This window comes from Notamacropus eugenii, chromosome 3 (genome assembly GCF_028372415.1).
Source record: "Notamacropus eugenii isolate mMacEug1 chromosome 3, mMacEug1.pri_v2, whole genome shotgun sequence".
Lineage (NCBI taxonomy): Eukaryota > Metazoa > Chordata > Mammalia > Diprotodontia > Macropodidae > Notamacropus > Notamacropus eugenii.
Window position 1 is genome coordinate 470,507,382 of NC_092874.1, and position 20,099 is coordinate 470,527,480.

The 20,099-nt window shown below is 42.1% G+C and overlaps 1 long non-coding RNA gene and 1 pseudogene across 1 annotated transcript in view; both read right to left on the reverse strand.

The window, feature by feature from the left end:
- The window catches only part of LOC140497682 (uncharacterized), a 46,945-nt gene extending 27,074 nt beyond the window's left edge, over positions 1 to 19,871 (reverse strand). Inside the window, exon 1 of the long non-coding RNA XR_011964812.1 lies at positions 18,935 to 19,871. This is a non-coding gene — a long non-coding RNA (uncharacterized lncRNA). The remainder of the gene's footprint in view (positions 1 to 18,934) is intronic.
- On the reverse strand, positions 7,654 to 11,787 carry LOC140497680 (NF-kappa-B-repressing factor pseudogene; annotated as a pseudogene).
- Positions 19,872 to 20,099: the final 228 nt, after the last annotated feature.

The window sequence follows — 20,099 nt, forward strand, 5'->3', positions numbered from 1 at the left end:
AGCCCAAATAAATTCTCTAGGATCATAAAGCTAGAGTTAGTTTTCAAACCAAGGTGTTCCTGACTCCAAGTCAATCCACCATATAGCACCCTGTCATATGAGGAACTGGGTGAAACAACTAGAAATAGCTCAAAGGGCTTACATGCGGGGGCTGGCAGGTGCTGTTCCTCACCTGTGACACTGTATCATCTCCCACCTCTGAGAGTTATCATCGGCTGAACCTCAGGCATGGGGAATGCCATTTAACCTGTATATCTTCTGGCACATAGTTGTTTGCATGTTGTCTCACTCATTAGACTGAGGTCCCTGAGAACAGTGCCTGGTTTTTGCCTTTTTTGTTACCTCAGCACTTACCAAAATTCTGGCACATAGTAGGCACTTAATAATTAAAAGACTTGAGTGACTGAAACATATATGAGATAATTTCCAAGGAATGGGCATGTGTCTAATATGAAAGAAAGTTACTTAACAGTAAGAGTAAGACTTCAAGAAGACACAAATAATTGGACAGAGTGGAATAAGGACATGGGAAGAGGGGTTGAGGAGGGTGGGCATGAGGGATCAGAGAATGGTAGTAAGGAAAGGGAGTTTTGACCTAGGTGGGCGATGACCCAGGATCATATGGATACTGAATGGAATTCCAGTGAAGTGAATTGTCTCTTATCATCTTATTACTCATGGTGATGTTGATTTGATTAGTGGTCCATGAACAAAAGCTGGGAAACAAAGGACGGACTACATGAATACCACAGCAGAATAAATAGCCAGTCTCTGGGTATTTATGAAAGGTGACAAGGAAGGGGGTCTGTGGAGTTCTGAGAACTGTCAATCATCAGTTAAGGCTGCTTTACACTAGGGCTCTCTTGAATGTTGAAGAATTTATGCTGGGGTAGAGGTGGATGAGGGAGGTGGGACTCAGACTGGTCACCAGTACAGGGAAGAAGGCTACAGGGTGGACAGCTAGTTTTTGGTCCCTGCTCAAGACAAAGCTCTCTCAAGCCCTGTTGCCTGCCTAGCCTTGAATCTTCAATTCTGAGATTCTGTGAATGTGACTCAGAGGCTGAAATGATACCTGACATACTGCTGCCTGGAGAAAGGGCCACCAATTGTCCCTAGACTACACTGGTTTTTCCCTTTGGGCTTTCTGGAAGTCTTGTTCTATTGTTAATAAACTGCTCCTCATATTAAACATGTGTCCTCCTCCTGAAAATTACTCTGCATAGATTTTACATTGAATTTCTCTCCCACAGAATCTCAAGTAAAGGAACTATGTTTTTTAGTCTTTGTACTGCCAGCACTTAGAGTGGCACTGTATAACAGGCACCGAAATGCTTACTTGGTTCAAATGAGATTTGACTAGATGGAGTATGCCAGTACATCATTCTTAATTATACTAGTCAGAAATCAAAGGTTGACAGCCCCCCCCCCCCGCCCCCCCGCATGAGACACTACACACTATGGAATGTCCTCCCAAAGAACTGTCTCCAAATACAACAGCCCAAATCAAATTTGGAGACCTTTAAGGTAAAGTGGCAACCCACTGTTAACATGGCAATCCAAGATTGGAACCTGATAATCATGCAAAAGTATAATAGGTGAGTTGTTGTATGTCTTGTAAAGAATATTGTCATCTGGGGTTTTTAGGTAATGGTGGAGGAACCCTATTATCTATTAAAAGTTGGAAGCACTATTGGGGTTAGTATCAATTGTTATATTTACAAATGTAATATCATGTATTAGTTAAATTACTATACACATTGTGAGCAAAAGAGAGAAGTTACCCAGGTAGCATTGCAAATATCCACAATGTTTATGTATAATCAGAAAAATGAAGGAAATCTGTGCCTACAATAATTGTTTTTAGAATGCAAAGTTTATTTTTATATCTGATTACTGGGATTAATGTGCTGAAATTGGAATATACAACATTCTTGATTAAATATAATGTTTGATATAAGATGAACGTGAGGTAGAGTATACTGGATTAATTAAAATTAATTAAAACTATGAATTTACTATATATTGATATATATTACTCACATACATCCTATTGCTACAATGCTTATTCTAATTTGGTCAGTGAAGGAATTTCACCCAGGCTTTTCTCCAACCTTGACTGAATTACAGGCATACCTTGTGGCATCGAGCAAATCTATCAGTGCCATTTTTCTAGTAGCATATGTTCATATTGTGTCTCTTATTTCAAACTTTTTCATTATTATATCTGTTATGGTGATCTTTGTGATTAGAGATCTTTGAGGTTACTGCTATAATTGTTTTGGGGCACTATGAATCTCGACCATATAAGACCATGAACGTAATTGATAATTGTTGTGTGTGTTCTGAGTGCTCCACCCTCCAAGAGCTTCCCCATTTCCTGAGATACAAAATTGAAAGGAGGTCAATGAATAGCCTTGCTATGGCCTTTAAGAGTTCAAATGAAAGAGTCAATAGATGCAGCAAACTTCATTGCTGTCTTATCTTAAGAAATCATCACAGCCAACCCAACCTTCAGCAATACCACTCTGATCAGTTAGTAGTCATCAACACTGAGGCAAGGTCTTCCGCTAGCAAAAGGGTGATGACTCACTAAAGGCTCAGATAATGGTGAGCATTTTGTTTAACAATAAAGTATTTTAACTAAGGTGTGTCTATTTGGGTTTTTTAGACATAATACTATTTGCACACCTAACAGACTACAGTATAGTGTTAACGTAACTTTTACATACACCGGGAAACCAAAAATTTCATGTGACTCATTTTACTGCAGTGGTCCGGAAGAACCTGCAATATTTCCTAGGTATGCCTATTATCAGATTAAGGCCTAATACAGGTAGTGTATCCAGAAAGGACTTTTAAGAATGTGTTAGCCCATACACTGGAAAATCAAAAGAGCTTAAAACTGAAAAGAATGGGGATAGAGGGGAAGAATGCTGCATACCAAAATCCTGGGCTCTGCCTCTGACCATCCCCCAGTCAACTTCTCCATCCTCTGCACCAGAAATCTTCTCACACTGGCAATCCTATGGATTCCTCTAGTTGCTGAGTTCCTTTCTAAACCTCCCTCTGAGAAGTACACATTCTATACCAAAGTCTTCCTTTACAGAGGACTGGGATCTGAACTTTCCAGGTAACTCTCCACTATCTGTCAGTAGCACTGCTTGGTGTTGAGTCCAGGGGACATCGTGGTCTCCAGGTTAGTACTCCCAGTGGGCCTCCCTCTCCATTTTTGGCTGCTTTTTGTGTGCTGATGTTACCATTAGATTCTAAGATCTTGAGGGTAGGACTTTCTTCTCATTTGTATCCCTAGCATTTAGCACTGTGCCTGGTACACAGTAGGCACTTAATGAATGTTTACTGAACTGAAATGATCCTTTCCAATGCAGCTGAGCCCCAACTCTTCCCAGATTACTTTCCTGCCTTATCCTCTTCCCTCAAGTCCCATTTCTAATTCCTTTTTTTATGAATCATCTTTCTCTAACAGAATGTAAACCCCTTGAAAGCATCAGCTGTACATCTTTTGGTCTGTATCTGTAGTCTTAGTGCTTAACATATGTGCTTGGCACATCTTAAGCACCAATCTAGAGTCCTTTAGTACTGCTATGGACTATGTAGAAAAAAGACTAACAACAGAACCAGCCCAAAGAGTTATTGGGAGGTTCTGATGAGATTCAGAATGCCAAGGGCTTTGAGTACATTAAAATTAAAACGGGGCAGAGCCAAGATGGTGGAGTAGAAAGACACATATACTCTAGCGCTTCCCCCACAGTCCACAAAATACCTGTAAAAAGGACTCTCGACAAAGTCTAGAGCAGCAGAAGCCACAGAACAACAGAGCGAAAGAGGTTTCCAGCCAAAGGTAACCCAGAAGGCCAACAGGAAAGGTCTATCTCATGGGATGTTGAGTGGAGTGGAACCCAGCCCTGGCCACACAGCACTGGGAGGAACAGGACCTTAACAGACCTCTAGGCAGAGTTCCTAGCAAGGAAGGTCCCAGATACCCTCAACCTACAAGTGATAAAGAAAGCTCAGAAGGTCAGTGGGGGAGGGCTTTTTCAGCTGGGTGAGAGGGAACAGGGGTTTCTCCAGCAATAGCCCCAGGTGGGAGAGCAGCTGTTCAGCATGGCCTGAGGCAGGATTCTCCTGACTCAGTTTCTCCACTGACACCTGGCAGACTCTAAGTCTCACTGAATGCAGGTTGACAATCTACTGCCTGAAACTGACATGAAGTTGGGGAGATACTGTTTCCCTGCAATGTCCTAGTGGCAATTTCCTATAGTCAAAAGGTCTTCCAGTTTAATACCAGATCAATAGATTGTTGATAAAGGAACATCCGAGGTCAAGTCTAAAGTTAAGCTTTTAGGCCAACAACAATAAGTCAGGGTCCTTTAATTCTCAGTAATAGTGTGCAGACAATTAGGTGAAGGGCTTGTGAAGTCAGCATACATGGTTATTATTTGTCTCATTTGGGTAATGTTTTTAAAAAAATCCTTTTGTGGTCTATATTGTAAATGCTTTAAAAGAAATATCACCTGACCAAAAGTTGGAATTGTGCGATGTGATATGAACTGTGTTAAAAATGAAAAATTTAAAAAATAAAAAGATACTACCTACACATCAGCTATCGATGGCACTATGAGTCTCCGTTTGCTGTTTCATAGATTTCTGATATAAAGATTAAAAGACTAAGTCAAAGGATAACAACGGATTTTACTCAACAGAAGGGCTGCAAACTAATGTGGCCGTTATTTGTTCTTCATTTTCGAAGAGGACCAAGCACATCATAGCTGACACCTTGACTTGGGTATGAATCGGATTAAAGTGAGGCAGAGTTGCAGGAAGAGGTTAATCTCCCTCTCTCTTCCTGAATCACTGAAGTACAGCGACAGGACAAAAGTTAAGCTGCCTGGTGATGGCCCAGGATGCAGTGGATGACGTTGGACCAAGCTCTTAAGTGCTCCACAGTGCCTGCTTTGGCCACCTTCATGACTATCCCACCAGGGGAAGTCTTCCCATGCTGGAGGCTGGCATCCCCCAACTCACTGACACGTTTGTGGCCTCTCAGTTACTTTCAACCTGATTTGGCTCGTCTGCTGCGATAGTTTTACCAGGGTAGAGTTACTGCTCAGTCATCTTTGCAAACTAGTAAGAATGCTGCTCCAGTGAGCTCTATGCTCCAAATCACTAAGAATAAGAGAATTGAAAATCAAAACCAAGCATGAGGTTTTACCTTATGCCCAGCATATTGGCCAAGATAACAAAAGATAGAAGAGTAAATGTTGAAAGAGTTGTGGAAATACTGACACACTAATAATATGTTGTTGGTGGAACTATGAATTAGCACATTTGAGAAAGTAATTTGGAGTTATGTAAATAAACTAAATGTCCATACCCTAAGGAGGTCATTGAAAGAAGATCCCCATAGATAATCATTAAATGGAATAACTAAACAACTTGTGGTACAGCAATATAATGGGATATTACTATGCTGTAAGAAATATGATTAATACAGAGAAGCATGGAAAGATTTACATGAACTGATGCAAAGTGAAGTAATCAGACTTAACTAAAACAATGGAAACGAAAAGAACAACTACAAAACATCAGAAAGAACAGATTATGGCCTCAAAAAAGAAATGAGAAAAAAAAGAAATGAGAAAACGCTTTCCTCCATTCCTTTGTGAAGTGTGTGGAGAGGGGGATCCATCAATGAGTAACACTGCATTATATTGTTAATTATTTTTATATATTGATCAGTTTTGATGATTTTTTACTTTCTTCTTTCTCTTTTTCTTTTAAAAATCATCATACTGGGTGGCTCTCTGGGAGGGGAAAAAGGAGTCAAGGGGACACACTTCTAAGCTAAGAATTCTCATATAGCTGCTCATTGAGATTCTAATTGGTCTTTTCTTTGAAGCTTTAGTTAACTATGAATTGACTGCAATTCAAAGTTTGGCACCCTAGAAAGTTGGTGACCACTTTGAATGGTCACAGTACATAGTAAAGCGCATGCTGTGGCATGAGAAAGACAGGATACTCAAGCATCAACACGTTACTATTAAATTGATGAGTTTTCATTTCAGACACCTAGTGAAGGCATGCAGAAGAATTACAAGCAAGGTGGTTTCTGCCTTTTACAGGCAGTTGATTAATGATCAAAATTACTAATGTGGAGCAACCATTCACCTATAAGAATTCAAGTTATCTAAAACTGGAACTAGCAAATAGAAAAAACAATTCATTTTCTTTAGTTTTGATTCTATCCTATATGTTTGACCTTAGATATGTCACTTAACTCCTTTGGGCCTTAGTTCCTCACCTATAAAATGGGGGACGTTAGGCAGATTTGGACAAGAATGTTTCTAAAGTCCCTTCTGGATCTATGCTCCCTGGGATCTCACTAAGTAGGAAAATGTGGTCTGCATAGAAAACAATTAGGCTGCTATAAAAATAAATGTTACATATTGATGGCAGGTGTGAAAATTTTTCAGAGCAAGATACAGGGCTTGATACTAGACCTAGACAATAGACATTTTTGAACCTTTACAATTCATGTTCTCATTTGGTGGTGGGAAGTCAATTAACAATTACTAATTGATGTGAACCTGCCAGCAGTCATTTAGGATGTACAAGGAGATTTGGCCCTACTATGTTAATAATCAAAAACATTATTTTTAAAATAACTGAATGCCTGAGGCATATGTGGCTCTCACTGTTACAAGGAAAAAGAGAGAGAGCAACATCTTAGAACACAGGTTTCCACCATAAAATGACTGTTAAGGGAGGCAGGAAGCAAACAGAATGGAGCTAGGAGGAGGAATACTGAGTATTTTCTACTTGGATTTAAAATAAACATTTGCAACAATAAGCAGTACAGAACTGTTTAACATATATTAAAAGGCTTAAGAAAATAATAACCCTAAGATGTGAGACAGAGTTCACTAGTGCGAATCTATGTAAGGATCAGAAAATAATTCTCTATTCACTCTAAAGAACTACATTATGGAAATATGACATCCTAGTCTGCAATCAATAACATAAAAGGATGTCTATATGATTTGGAAGAGATCCACTGGAAAATTTAAAATATTAAGACCTACTACACTGCCTCATATGGCAATCTATTCCAACCTGGGAAGCTCTATAACAGTTCCTTATATGAAATCAAAACCTGCCTCTCTAAAACTCATTGCTTATACTTCTACTTTTTGAAATAGTAAGTCTTCTTGCAGGATTCTCTATCTACGGTTGAAAGCCAATTACTTTTATCTAAACCTAAACCCATGGATACGATGCTCAGGGCTCTTTTAGTTGACCCAGAGGGCTATACAGAATTATTCTTAACTCATTAACATAACTGAATCTCTCCTAAATGATATTCCACATAAATGAACACAATATTCCAGATGTGATCTGACTAGCAGATGGGTCAACGGGGGAAATGGGGTTATTCTTCTTTGTTCTGGGCACCATATTAATAATTGAAAATCCAGTCTCATTAATTCTTTGACTGTTGATAAGACTAATTAATTAATATACAAGTTTGATATGCTTTCCTAGGTATAAAAAATATTTCCCTGTGATTTAACTACTTTATTCCCCCAAAACAGTGTCAACTACTACCATATCAATGCCCAAATAAACACACCACCATTTTGTTCATTTTTACCTCCATTTATTTTGCTTATATAGTTTTACATTCAGAGAACATATTACTTGAGAAATACACGAAAAATAAAAGTTGTTAATGTGCACAAACTTGGTCTTTTAGATTTAGTTAGCTTTGTGAGAGCTGAAGAGTTAACCATCCTCTGAAGCAAAGCACCGAGTATATTTATCTCCAGCCCTACACAAAAGCTGTGATGAAGCTGCACTTGCCTTAGGTGTTCTACACATCCAAACAATCTGAAAATCACAATGAAAAGATGCTGTGACTCTACTAAAGTGACAAATACAAGTAAGTTAAGCTTCATTTCTTCAACTTGATTTTTAAGAGTTTTTAAAGACTTTGCAATGACTCTCAATTAGGGGTAACAGGAAAAATGTCAATACCCAACTACCTTAACTCATATGGACACAGATGTAATTACAGTATAGTAATTCACTCCCATCATCCTACAAGTAATAGAAATTATAACCTACAACACTAAAGTTGACATTAAGAAAGCATCATACTGTTAACTATTAAGGACATTTTTATACACACAGCATAGACAACTTACTCACTAACACATTCTAGAATAAGAAGCTTCACACAATTTAAGAGATAAAAGTACGAAATGGTGCAACATTTTCAGATATCCTAGAAATCAAGTTAAACTTTCATTGTACTTCATACCAACTCTATAAATTTTCTCCAAAATGCTTTGCTTTTTGGAAAAATGAGAATTTATTCCCCAAGGGCAAACAACAAGGAACCACATTTTCAATAGCACCAGTCCCAATGGCACCAGTTTCACATAGACATATATATATATATGTATATATATACATTTTTTTTTTTTTTACTACAAACTACTAAGATCTCAAAGAACTAGTAATATTAGAGACACATTACTGGCACTACTTTGTTGTCAATATTAAGCTAGCACAATTAAACAGAACATTTTAAGTTTCAATTTCTCAAGAAAGCATCAGATGAAATAAGCAAAGCACATTTTTGATGAATATTTCCTGTATGCTGAAAGTACAGCATTTCTTTGAAATTATTTAATTCATATGCCAAAAAAATTTGCCTTCATAAACACTCATTAAGCAAACAATTTTGGCCTCAAAATCCTTGAGGCATAAGCAACTCATAATGTCCAACTTGACCTTCTTGCTTCAGTTGATACAGTAAGTCTTCCTTGCGCCTTTTTCTTCCAACCACCAGGTATCTATCGTGGCCCATTCCATGAGACTTACTCTTAAGACCATACTTCTGAGCAATCTGATGTATCTGCTTTCGCTCATCACTGGTAAATTCTGTTGAGAAAGTCAAGTTCGTGTGGCTTGACGAGCGGGCGTAGTTTCTGATGATTTGTTCAATATCTCTCTTGGAAATTCTGTTTGGCTTCTCCACATCAAGCCCCAGACCTTCTCGTTTGTGCTGCTCTTTGACAGAGATGGGCTCACGGATGCCCTCCCCACATTTTCCCAAGCCTCCACCAGTCCAGCCCATTTTTCTCAAGAGCTGATTTCCAATATTGTCCTCTTTGATCTGCTGTTGATAAGCTTCTTCTGCTGACCGGCCCCGAATCTCATTTCTTGAGATCACAGTGTCGATAGAGCCTCTTCTCAGGTTGTTAACCACAGTTGGCTGAGTCTTCTTAAGGATCTTCACAGCTTCTTCTGCAGCATCATGCTTGACACTCTTCTTTAATCCAATTGCTTCAGCAATTAATTCTTTCTCCAGAATTACCTTACATTTCCACTGGAGGCCTGTCAGTCTTTCAAAGACATACTCAATGGTCATTTTGTTGAACTGAGCCGTGTCATTTAGTGTGCATACAGGATTGGAGGAATTCTCATAAACGACAAGGTCCTTTAGATCAGTCTTTCTTGAATATCCCTTAGGAGAATAATCTATTGTTTGAACTTGTGTGGCTGTAATGTTAGATTGTGTTTTCTGCAGAATACCCAATGCCTCATCAGCAGCTGCATGCTTGCTTGTTTTTTTGCTCCCATATCCTTCAGCCAAGCACTGACCTTCCAAAAACACTTGACAGCGCCATAGACGATTTGGCATCATATCATATTTGTATTCAATTGCCACTCTGTTGAAGGAGGCAGAATTATTAAGGATACCAATAGAATCACTGGCATTTTCTATGAGGACAAAATTAGCCCACTGTCTGAAACTGGCAAGAGCAGAACTGGAACTTAACTGTCCAGGTCCATTCTTAAAAGACTGAAGGTCTTCTGAGGGTTTTAGGGCTGGAGGAAAATCATAAGAAGATAAGCCAGTTGGAAACACCACTAGGTCTTCCTGATAAGTATGTCTATACTTCCTTCTTACAACTCTAACTTCAACAGACTTTTGCAGAAGTTTTATGGCCTGCTCTGTAGCTCGATCCCTGGATCCATTCTTGCTGCCAGCATAACCGGTAGTCAGATAGACACTCTGGCACCTAACTTCACAGGCATAGCCATCGGTCAGGAATTTCTTGCTTCTGGGGATATCAGATGGAGCGATTTCTTTCAAAGAAGCATATATGTACTCAGGATTTGTCTTACATGCCTGGATGCAACGAGTTAATATAAATGTATAACTCATTTTCTCTGGGCCAAGATACAACTCTGACTCTGGAAGATTTCTCCGGATAGTTGCAGAGAGTCTTTCAATCAAATTTTGCTTTGCAGCAAGCATCGACTCTGGCAATTTTGTTGCTAAGGAAGATTCCCCAGATGAGAAGTAGCCTGGACGTTGAAACGCGCTACTTGGGGCCGGTTCTCCAGTATTTGATATCATTCTGGGTACTGCAGGATGAGGCCAAATCTCTCGGGAATCATACTTTCTGTGGCTGTCTACTGGCCAACTTAGAGTGTCAGCCTGTGGATCTGTCCATGGTGCATCAGTATCCATGGCATCATCATCCTTCCTCTCCTCATCCTTACTACCAGCAACAAAATGTACAGGCTCAAAACGAGGGAATCTAGGAACAGCTTTCCTTTTAGTACCAGTCAGCCCCGCATATGGCGAGATGGGCCGCTTCTGCATTTTGGAGGTCTCAGGCACCACCACTTCAAAGGAAGGTATGTCAGCAATATGGATGCCTTCCGCCATCTGGAGGATTTTCTCCATCAACTGGGGGCTATACTTACAGCCCAAGAAGACGTGATTTGTCCAGGCGGTGGAGAGAGACTGCAGCTGATCAGACTCCCCGGGGCCGGTGTAGCTCTGCAGGTGTCGGGAGATGAACTCTCGCCGCAGCCCCCACTGCCGGTCACTCTCATGGCTGTAGCGCCACTCAGCTACTGACACCTCCTGCTTTCCCTCCGGCTCGGGGTCTGGGTCCGGCTCCGGGTCCGGCTTCGGCTCCGGCTCCGGCTTTGGCTCTGGCTCCGGCTCAGGCTCAGGCTTCGGCTCCGGCTCAGGCTCCGACTCCGGCTCCGGTTCCGGCTGCGGCTGCGGCTCCGGCTCCGGCTCGGGCTCGGGCTCGGGCTCTGGGTCGGGATCGGGCTCGGGCTCGGGCTCGGGCTCTGGCTCCGGCTCGGGCTCGGGCTCTGGCTGCGGCTGTGGCTGTGGCTGCGGCTCCGGCTCGGGATCGGGTTCAGGCTCGGGCTCCGGAGGCGGCGGAGGTGGCGGCGGCGGCGGCGGCAGCGGCTCGGGCTCCAGCTTCAGCGCCAGGTCTACCTCCTGCGGTTGGGACTGCATCAGGCTCGGGAGAGAAGGCGGTGGCGGCAGCGGCGAGGGGATCGGCGGCGGCTGCAGCGGGAGTGGTGGCGGCTGCAGCGGCAGCGGCAGCGGCGGAGGCAGCGGCGGAGGCGTTGGCGGAGACAGGAAGTCATCCCCCAGTAACAGGCGCTCGCCCGCCATCATCGCCTCCTTCTCCGCCCCAGGGAGGAGCTGCACGGGGCCGCCCCCACGGCTGGTCAGATGGTCAGACGTGGCGTGGGGCGGGCTGCCTGCCGGGGGCGGGGCCGTGCACACCCACCTCCTTCCCCCCACAAACCGTGAAGTCACCCCGGGCCTGCTTCCATGGCGGCCCGGCCTGCTGCTGCGCCCCTGCTCCCGCACAGGCACACAAGGGCGAGGGGGATCGGGCCGCGCCTGGGGGGCATGGCGCAGCCCCGCCGCAGCCGCCACGCCACGCCGCGCCACGCCACAGCCAGCGAGCGAACCGCGTCACCACGGCGACGGCAGCGGTGGCGGCGGCGGCGGCGGCGTATCCGGGCGGGCGGATCAGGGTCCAAAAAGGGGTCCGCTACTGCTGCGGCGGCCGCCGCCGCCGTGGTCACTCTAGAGCCAGAGAGCCTGCCCCGCCCCCCTCCTGGGCCCGATGGCCGCCCCACCCCCTCTGCGGGCCGCCCCCTCCCGGGATGGGCAAGGGGCGGGGGCAGGATGAGGGCAGAGGATGGCAGTGGGGACGAGTGGGCTGGGGGGGGGCAGCGATCACAGGGGGCCTGTCAGCAGCAGCTCCTCCCTTCCGCAGACCTGTCCCGGGGCCCCCAAACCCCTCCCAAAGCAGTCCCAGAAGAGACAGGAGCCTTTCTCCTGAGCCCCCCTCCAAGTCCTCCATCCCAACTGTGGATGCATTTCCTTCGGACACAACCCCCTTCCCCGGAAAAGGCAGAGGGGATCCCCCGCTTAGACCCACGGCCCCTCAGCAGAGCAGACCGGGCCTCCCGGGGGCTCCCTGCCCACCCCTGCCCCCGGGCAGGCCCCAGACCTGGACCGAAAGGTACCGCAACCAGAGTTGCCGGTTGTCCAGGTGCTGCCCGACCCTCTCCCCGCTGGAAGCCTCCAGCCCAACACTTAGTGAAATCCACAATCCAGATGCCTCCTTTCGGAGCCTCCCAAATCACTTTTGCCTTTCTCATGCACACCACAAGCTCCATTGAAATGGCCCCTTCTGGCCTTTCTGGGACGAGCTCTAAGCACAACGAACGAGCTTTGGGAACGAGCTCTAAGTGCAGAAGGGATGCTGAAATCACTCGAGCTTGGAAGCCCAAGCCCCCGGTTCAAATCCTCACTCTCTCGCTTACCAGCTGGGGATGTGGCACACCTCACCACCTATCTGGCCTTCATCTGTCAAGTGCAGGGGGGAGGAGAGGGAGAAGACTACATAAGCTCTAAGGTCCATTCCACTTCTAAATCTGTGGCTTTACAAGCAGAGATTAGGGGAACCAGACGTCAATTGGTAGCCTTTGTAACTTGGGCAAATCATGATTTTTGAGTCGAAGAAAAGAAAGTCAACTCACATTTTCAAATGGAAAAACATCTGTGCCTACAAGATAACACAATCCTTTTGTTTTCTGATTTTTCAGAAAGCATGCATTCCAGAAGGATTATAGACAGACTTCTACAGACAGGCGTATAGGGTGTTGTGCTGGTGGTCGGGACATTTAGAAGAGGGGGGAGTAGGGGTTCTAGGCAAACTGCATTAATTTCCTAGAGCTGGAGAAGCATTCTTATTCTTGGCTGAAAAACATTCTGCCCCATTTCAGGAACATCATTCAATGTTATTTAGTTATTAGTACTACTACTGTAGGAGTGATTCCTTCACACCAAAGCAACCCTCTCCCTGAACTTCCTCATTCTTAATAGGGATCACAATTCAAAGCGAATAGTAAGGACACAGATATTGATGTTGAATCAGTGTGCTTTCAAGGAAATCCAGGTAATCTAAAGTCAAATAGGTCTTCACTTCCATCATTTGTCAAGAGGTTTCATCATTCTAAGAGAGAAGAGGAACTCATCCTGAACATGGGAATGGCAAAATACAATATCCCCATATTTTTGTTGATCTAGCTGGTCCCCACCCTAATTTTTTATATCTGGAAAGGAAAGTGTCAAAGGCGACTTGAGGTCTAGAGGGCACCAAAGCTCCACACAGAGCCCTACAGTCAGGGATGTGCTGGTAAATTTTTAACAATGGGGCTGGGGGGGGCAGAGAGTGAACGCTTAATCTACCTTACTAACTTTTGTCCAGCACTTCCTTAGTTCTAGACAATCAGCAAAACAATCAATAGAGACCCGACTTTGTACTCTTTGCAGATCTCAGAGGTATAAATGCTTACCATGACAATTTCAAGCACAGAAGAGCAGCCTCTAGTGCAACCTGGTCTAAGGGCTAATCCAAACCTGGGGATGATTGGGCCTGAAGGAGTTTACTAGAACTAAGGATTGAAGGAATATTTCTGTAAGACTTGGGTAAGCCCAGGACAGGAGAAATTCTTAGAGGCAAGGGCACCTTGACCAGAAGGTGGGTGACACTCCCCTATCCTTAGGGACAGACACCACTTACAGTGATTGGGAGTGAGAGTTCCAAGCTGCAATGAAGAGACACAGCCATATGCTGTGGAAAGGCTATGCAGGGCAAGCATGTCACACATCACATTTACCAGAAACGGACTGGGGAGACAGAAACAAGACAGCCTTAAGGGGGCATAACATTAAACACATATACCATACAGAAACAGGAGAAGGAAGGAAGAGCACTCCCCTAAGTACAAGAACACTTGCTCATAAGCCTTTCCTTTGGGAGCAGGGAGATGCTGCCTTCACGCACTCCCCATGCCCTCCACAGAGGTGGGGTGCTCTTAGAGCCAAGTCACCCTCCCTCCACTCTAAGAGAGATCACTCATGCTTTCACAGTGCTGAAAACAAAGACTAGGTAGATTCTAGCTTCTTCCCTCCCTCATCTCCCTTTGCCAAGGCCTTTCCCTTCCTTCTTCCCTCTCCTTGATGGTCCCACAGGCCCCAGGGAGAAAGGCTCTTCAAGTGTGGATTTTGTGAATTTGTGCTATTTGTATATTTGTGTGTCTGTTGTATTGCTCATCATTTAGTTGGATAAAGAAAAGCTGAGAGACCCAGCCCTGGGTCTGTAAAGCACGAAGTCAAATTTTCTTGACTCAAAGGGTGAAATAATAATAGCAGAAATAAGAGTATAGAATATAGGGAAATTACATCTAGCCATTGGGACTGCCCTTAAGAATCATAAAATCTTGGAACGAACAGGTCTATAGAAACTGATTAGTCTATCTTCACATTCCATAAGGAATTCTCCCTAAAATGTCCGTGACAGGAAGTTATTTTAGCTGAAAAAAAAATGTTTAGGTAGTGTGGAGCAATAGAATGGGCATGGGTTGGGATCCTAGTTCAGCTACTTATTTGGGCAAATCATTTCACTTTTATAGACCTCAGTTTCCTCATCTGGAAAAAGAGAGAGTTGTACTAAATTACTTTTAAGGTTCTTCACAACACTGTAACTAGAATGTTATGGTTTTGATAAGGTTCTGGCAACCTGCAAGTTCAATGAGTCAACCACGTGGTCTGGTAGCCAAAAACAATGTGATCTCAGACATTAAGAGTTTTTCCCATTGATTTTGGTTATGGTCAGATGATTCAGCTACATTGTATTTAGTTTTGGGTGTTACTCAAGGTAACTGGAAATATGGATAGTATGGTAGAAGTGACCTTGGAACCAAAAAGACTTGTGTTCAAGCCCCAGCTCTGACACATACTACCTGTGAACCTCAGCCAAATCAATCAGTGACCTAGATAACTTAAGCTGCTGAGAAAGTACCAACTAGTACTGTAGCGGAAGTTTCTTCACCTAGGGCTTTCCTATACCAGTGAAAATGTAGGTCCTATCACTATTTGAGGATGTGTCTAGCTAGATGTCACATTTTTATAACACAAAAAGGTGAATGTCCAAAGAAAGGTAAATAGGATGATGACAGGCACTGAGACCATGTTATATGAAGATCAGTTTATGAAACTGAGGATGCTGAGCTTAGAGAAGAGACTTTATGGCTATTTATGGAAATTATGGCTATCTTCAAAAGTACTAAAGGGCTATATGGGGGTGGGGTGGGATTTTACTTCTTATTCTTGACCAAAAGAGGGCAGAATGAGAATTAACAGGTACAAGTTTCAGAGAGGTAAATTTAGGCCCAATGGAAGCAAGAACTAGATAACAACTATAGTTTTCCACAAGTGGAATAGGCTGCCTCAGGGGGTAAATGAAGGTAGATGCCTCATTAGAGGTCTTGCAAAGTCTAGATAGCCACATGTTGGGGATATAGTAAAAGGAATTCTTATACAAGTATGCACTAGGCTAGACATCCTTCCAAATCTGAGGTTGTGCGACCTCCTATTGTGAGGAAACTCATTGTTCCAGAGGCCAATTCATTCTACTTCAGTGCTTTCTAATACTGCAGTCAATCTGTGACCCCATCATTGTGGGCAATTCCACTCATGATGCTAATTGCAAACTACACATATCTTCTCATACAATGTACATCTTCCCATAATTACCCCACAAATGATCCAGCTGAAATGTGAGATATCTTTCTTGATTTCTCTGTACATTATGAGGGTATCTCAACCTTCCCCTAATTTCTGCTAATAAGGTGGCCCTTCTAACTAAGGTCAAGCCCTCTAAGGGTACCTTTAATGACATCCTATCCCACCCTCTTCAAACTACAACCTCATTCATCCCTTCTCTCTCTCTCTCTCTCTCCTCACATTTAGCTTCTCCCTTTTACATGTTCCTTCCCTACTGCCTTCAAAGAAGCCTGAGTCTCTTCTATCTTTAAAGTTTCAAGTTATGAACCTGTATCTTTTTTTCCCTATTCTTAAAATTCTTGAAAAAAGTTGGTTTTTTTTTCCACTTACTGTCTCCATTTCCTATCCTTTCAATCACTCTTCAACCCTTTGCAATCTGACTACCAATTTCATCAGACAGTTCGGTGGTGCAGATGATTGATTATAGGGCCTGGATTTAGTAAAACAAATTCTGACCTCAGACATTAACTAGTTGTGTAGTTGTGTACAAATCTATCTGCCTCAATTTCATCAACTATAAAATGGGAATAATATAATAGCATCTCTCTTCCAGAGTAGTTGTGAAGATCAAACGTGATAATATTTGTAAAGCACTTAGCACAATAACCAGCATATTGTAAGTAATTAATACATGTTTGTTTCCTTCCTTTCTTCCCTTTACCTGACGCTGTTCTCTCTAAAGTTACCAACTATCTTATAACTGCCAGATCAGATGATCTTTTCTTTTTCCTCCTCAACCTATCTGCTGCATTTAACTCTGCTGACCATTTTCTCCTAAAGACATTTATTTTGCATTTTCATGACAATATTCTCTTCTAGTTGTCCTCATCCATATCATGTCTCTTAACTGTGAGGTTTCCTCAAGGCTCTGTCCTGAGTCCTTCCCAGTTCCGGTGAGTTTAATCATGATCTCCCAGACCCAATTCCAGCCACTCCTCTGAGCTTCAGGCCCTTATTGACAATTACCTATTGGCAGTTTTCAAACTGGATGTCTCAGACACCTCAAACTCAACATGTCTAAAACAGAACTCTTTGTGATTAACCAATCAGATTCCATCCCACTCTCCCCCACAATAGACAAATAGAACAATACAACTACCCCATCCCATATTACTCTTCTCTCATCATCACTGGTTGACCATGTGGCTACAGAGGCTAGCAATCCCTTAAAGAAGTTATAACTTAACTTGACTTCAGCACAGAAATAAATTCCAAAGGAAAAGTTCCTTACCCCCATTCACCCTCCTCCCAGCACTCTACTCTCTACTGTACCACCATGGCAGAGGGATCTCTATGTACTCCGGTCCTAACTTTCATTTTTTTGGTAGGAACCAGTACATAACACTGAAGGAGCAGGCATGGATAGGTTTTGATTCCATTACCTTTCTTCCCAAGCCCACTTGTCTTCTAAACTTATCTATTTCGGCTGAGGAACCAAATTAAATATTATCCTTGACTTTGTTATCTAAGCATATCATTATTGACTCTTCACTCTTCCTCACTGCACAGACTCAATCAGGGGTGAAACCTTATTCTTTGTACCTCCAAAATCTCTCCCAAATTCATCTCTTTCTCACTATTTACACACCATTCTACTTAAAGAACTCATCATCTATTTCTTGGAATACTGGTTCAACTTTCTAATTTGCCCTCTTCAAGTCTTCCAACTCTCTGATTCTTTCTTCACATAGCAAGGATTTTCCTACAGCCCTGTTCTGACCATGTCATTTAATTACTCAGCAAACTCTATCACCTTCAGAATCATGTATAAAATCCTCTTCTTAATGATAATAATAGCTAGCATTGATATAGTGCTTTACAAACATCTCATTTTTTTCTTCACAACTTTGGGAGAAAGGTACTATTACTGTCTCCATTTTGCAGATGAGGAAACTAAGGGAGAAAGATAAGTGATGTGGGGGAGGAAAGGGAAAGGGATAAGTATTTATACAATGCTTACTATTTCCTAATCACTGTGCTAAGTGCTTTTACAAATATCTCATGGGATACTCACAACAATCCTGTGATGTAGATGCTATTACTATCTCCATTTTATAGCTAAGGAGACAGGCAAACAGAAATTAAGTGACTTACCTAAGGTCACTAGTAAGTTTCTGAGGCCAGATTTGAACTCAGGTCTTCCTGACTGCAAGCCCAGTGCTCTTTTCATTATAACTATCAGCTGCCTTTACTTGCCATTTACAGCCTGGTTCCTCATTAATCTTTACATGAGATACTCCATCTCCTGGTTTCATCCATGCCTTTTCATTGGCTATCCTCCATTCCTGGAATGCTCTCCCTCCTCATGTCTACCTTTTAACTTCCCTGTCTTCCTTCAAAAGTCACTTCAATTTCCACCTTTTTCCAGAAGCCTTCCTCTTTCCTTCTCCTTTCCCTCCCTATATATATTCTCCCTAAAATTACTTTCCATTTACACTATGTAACTTGTAGGTACCTAGTGACTGACGGATTGTTTTTTCCAATTATGAGTTTTTCTTGAAGGCAGGACCTTGTTTCTGCCTTTATGCAATATCCAAAGTGTTTAGCACATTGGCTTGTTAACTTATATTTTTTTTCTTTAAAATTTTCCCAGATCTGCCTCATTGGCTTAGAAATGAGATATCTGTGACCAGTAATTGCCTCCTTCCCAGCCTGCTTTTCTGAATACCTTACGAAGGGAGATGAGACATGGGAAACTGACTAATTCATTCTAAGAAGCTGCTGTTCAGTGTTATCTGACTCTTTGTGAGCCCAGTTTGGGGTTTTCTTGGCAATGATATGATACTGGGGTGGTTTGTCATTTCTTTCTTTAATTCATTTTATAGATAAGGAACTGAGGTAAGCAAGGTTAAGTGACCTGCCTGGAGTCACAGGGGTAGTAAGTGTCTGACGGAGTCACAGGGGTAGTTAGTAAGTGTCTGACGCCGCATTTGAACTCACAAAGAAGAGTCTTCCTGATTTCAAGTTCAGTTCTCTATCCACTGCACCACCTAGTATCTGCCTCCAAATGAATGGCATTCTTGTAGACTTCCTTTCCCTCTAAAATTAGGAAAGTAGGGAAGAGCACCAGGTTAAGATTTCCCTCATTCAGTTCCTTCCTGGACTTCTATGGATAAAGCACTCCCTTCCCCCCAGCCACTACGATTTCCATGGTTTCCATCTAAAACAAGCAACCCAACCAGAGGTATCAATCATTGTGTAGCAGAGACAAGAAATAAGGTCAATGCAGTTCTTAAGGGAAAATTTTAATCTCTATAGGCTTGTATCAATGAAAGAAATAACTGGTCAATACACTGGGCATACAACTAACCAGAAAAGTGACAAATCAAAAAAAAAAACAACCAAATACACTTCAAAATAAAAAATTTTAAATCAAATTAAGAGATTAACAAAAATGAAAGCAAAAAATTGAACTGGTAAACAGAACCAAGAGCTTTTTTAAAAATTAAGAAAATAAAAAGTGGTTTGATTCTCTTTAAAAAAGAAGATAGAAAACTAACAGTATTAACAATGATAAAGGAGAATTCATAACAATAAAGAAAATTACTGGAAATTATTCTGCCAAATCATATGCAAACAAAATTGATAAAATGAAATGGATAAATATTTACAAATATAAAAAATGTTGAGATTAACAGAATATAGGATTTTTAACTAACCCAGTATCAGAATAAGAAGGTGAGTAAGCCAGAGATTTTATTTCTAAAGGGGAGGAGGTAAGATCAGATAAATTTATAAATGAATTCTATCAAATATACAAACAACTAATTCAAGTATTCCAAAAACTGTTTGCTAAAATAAGCAACTAAGAGATTCTACCAACTTTGTTCTGAGAAAGAAAACTATATTTCTGAACAGCAACACAAAATGCTGAACAAAAATCAGAAAATAAACTTTACCAACATATTAAAAAATATTATACACTATGACTCCCAACAATAAAAATCACATCACAAATACAATAAAAACTTGACAAGATATAATACTCATTTATGTAAAAATACGTTATAAATTGTATAGCTTTATATAGTATAATAATTTTATGGGAAGAAGTATCTATCTAAAAACAAGAACAGCATTATGAGAGAGAGAGAAGGAGAGAGAG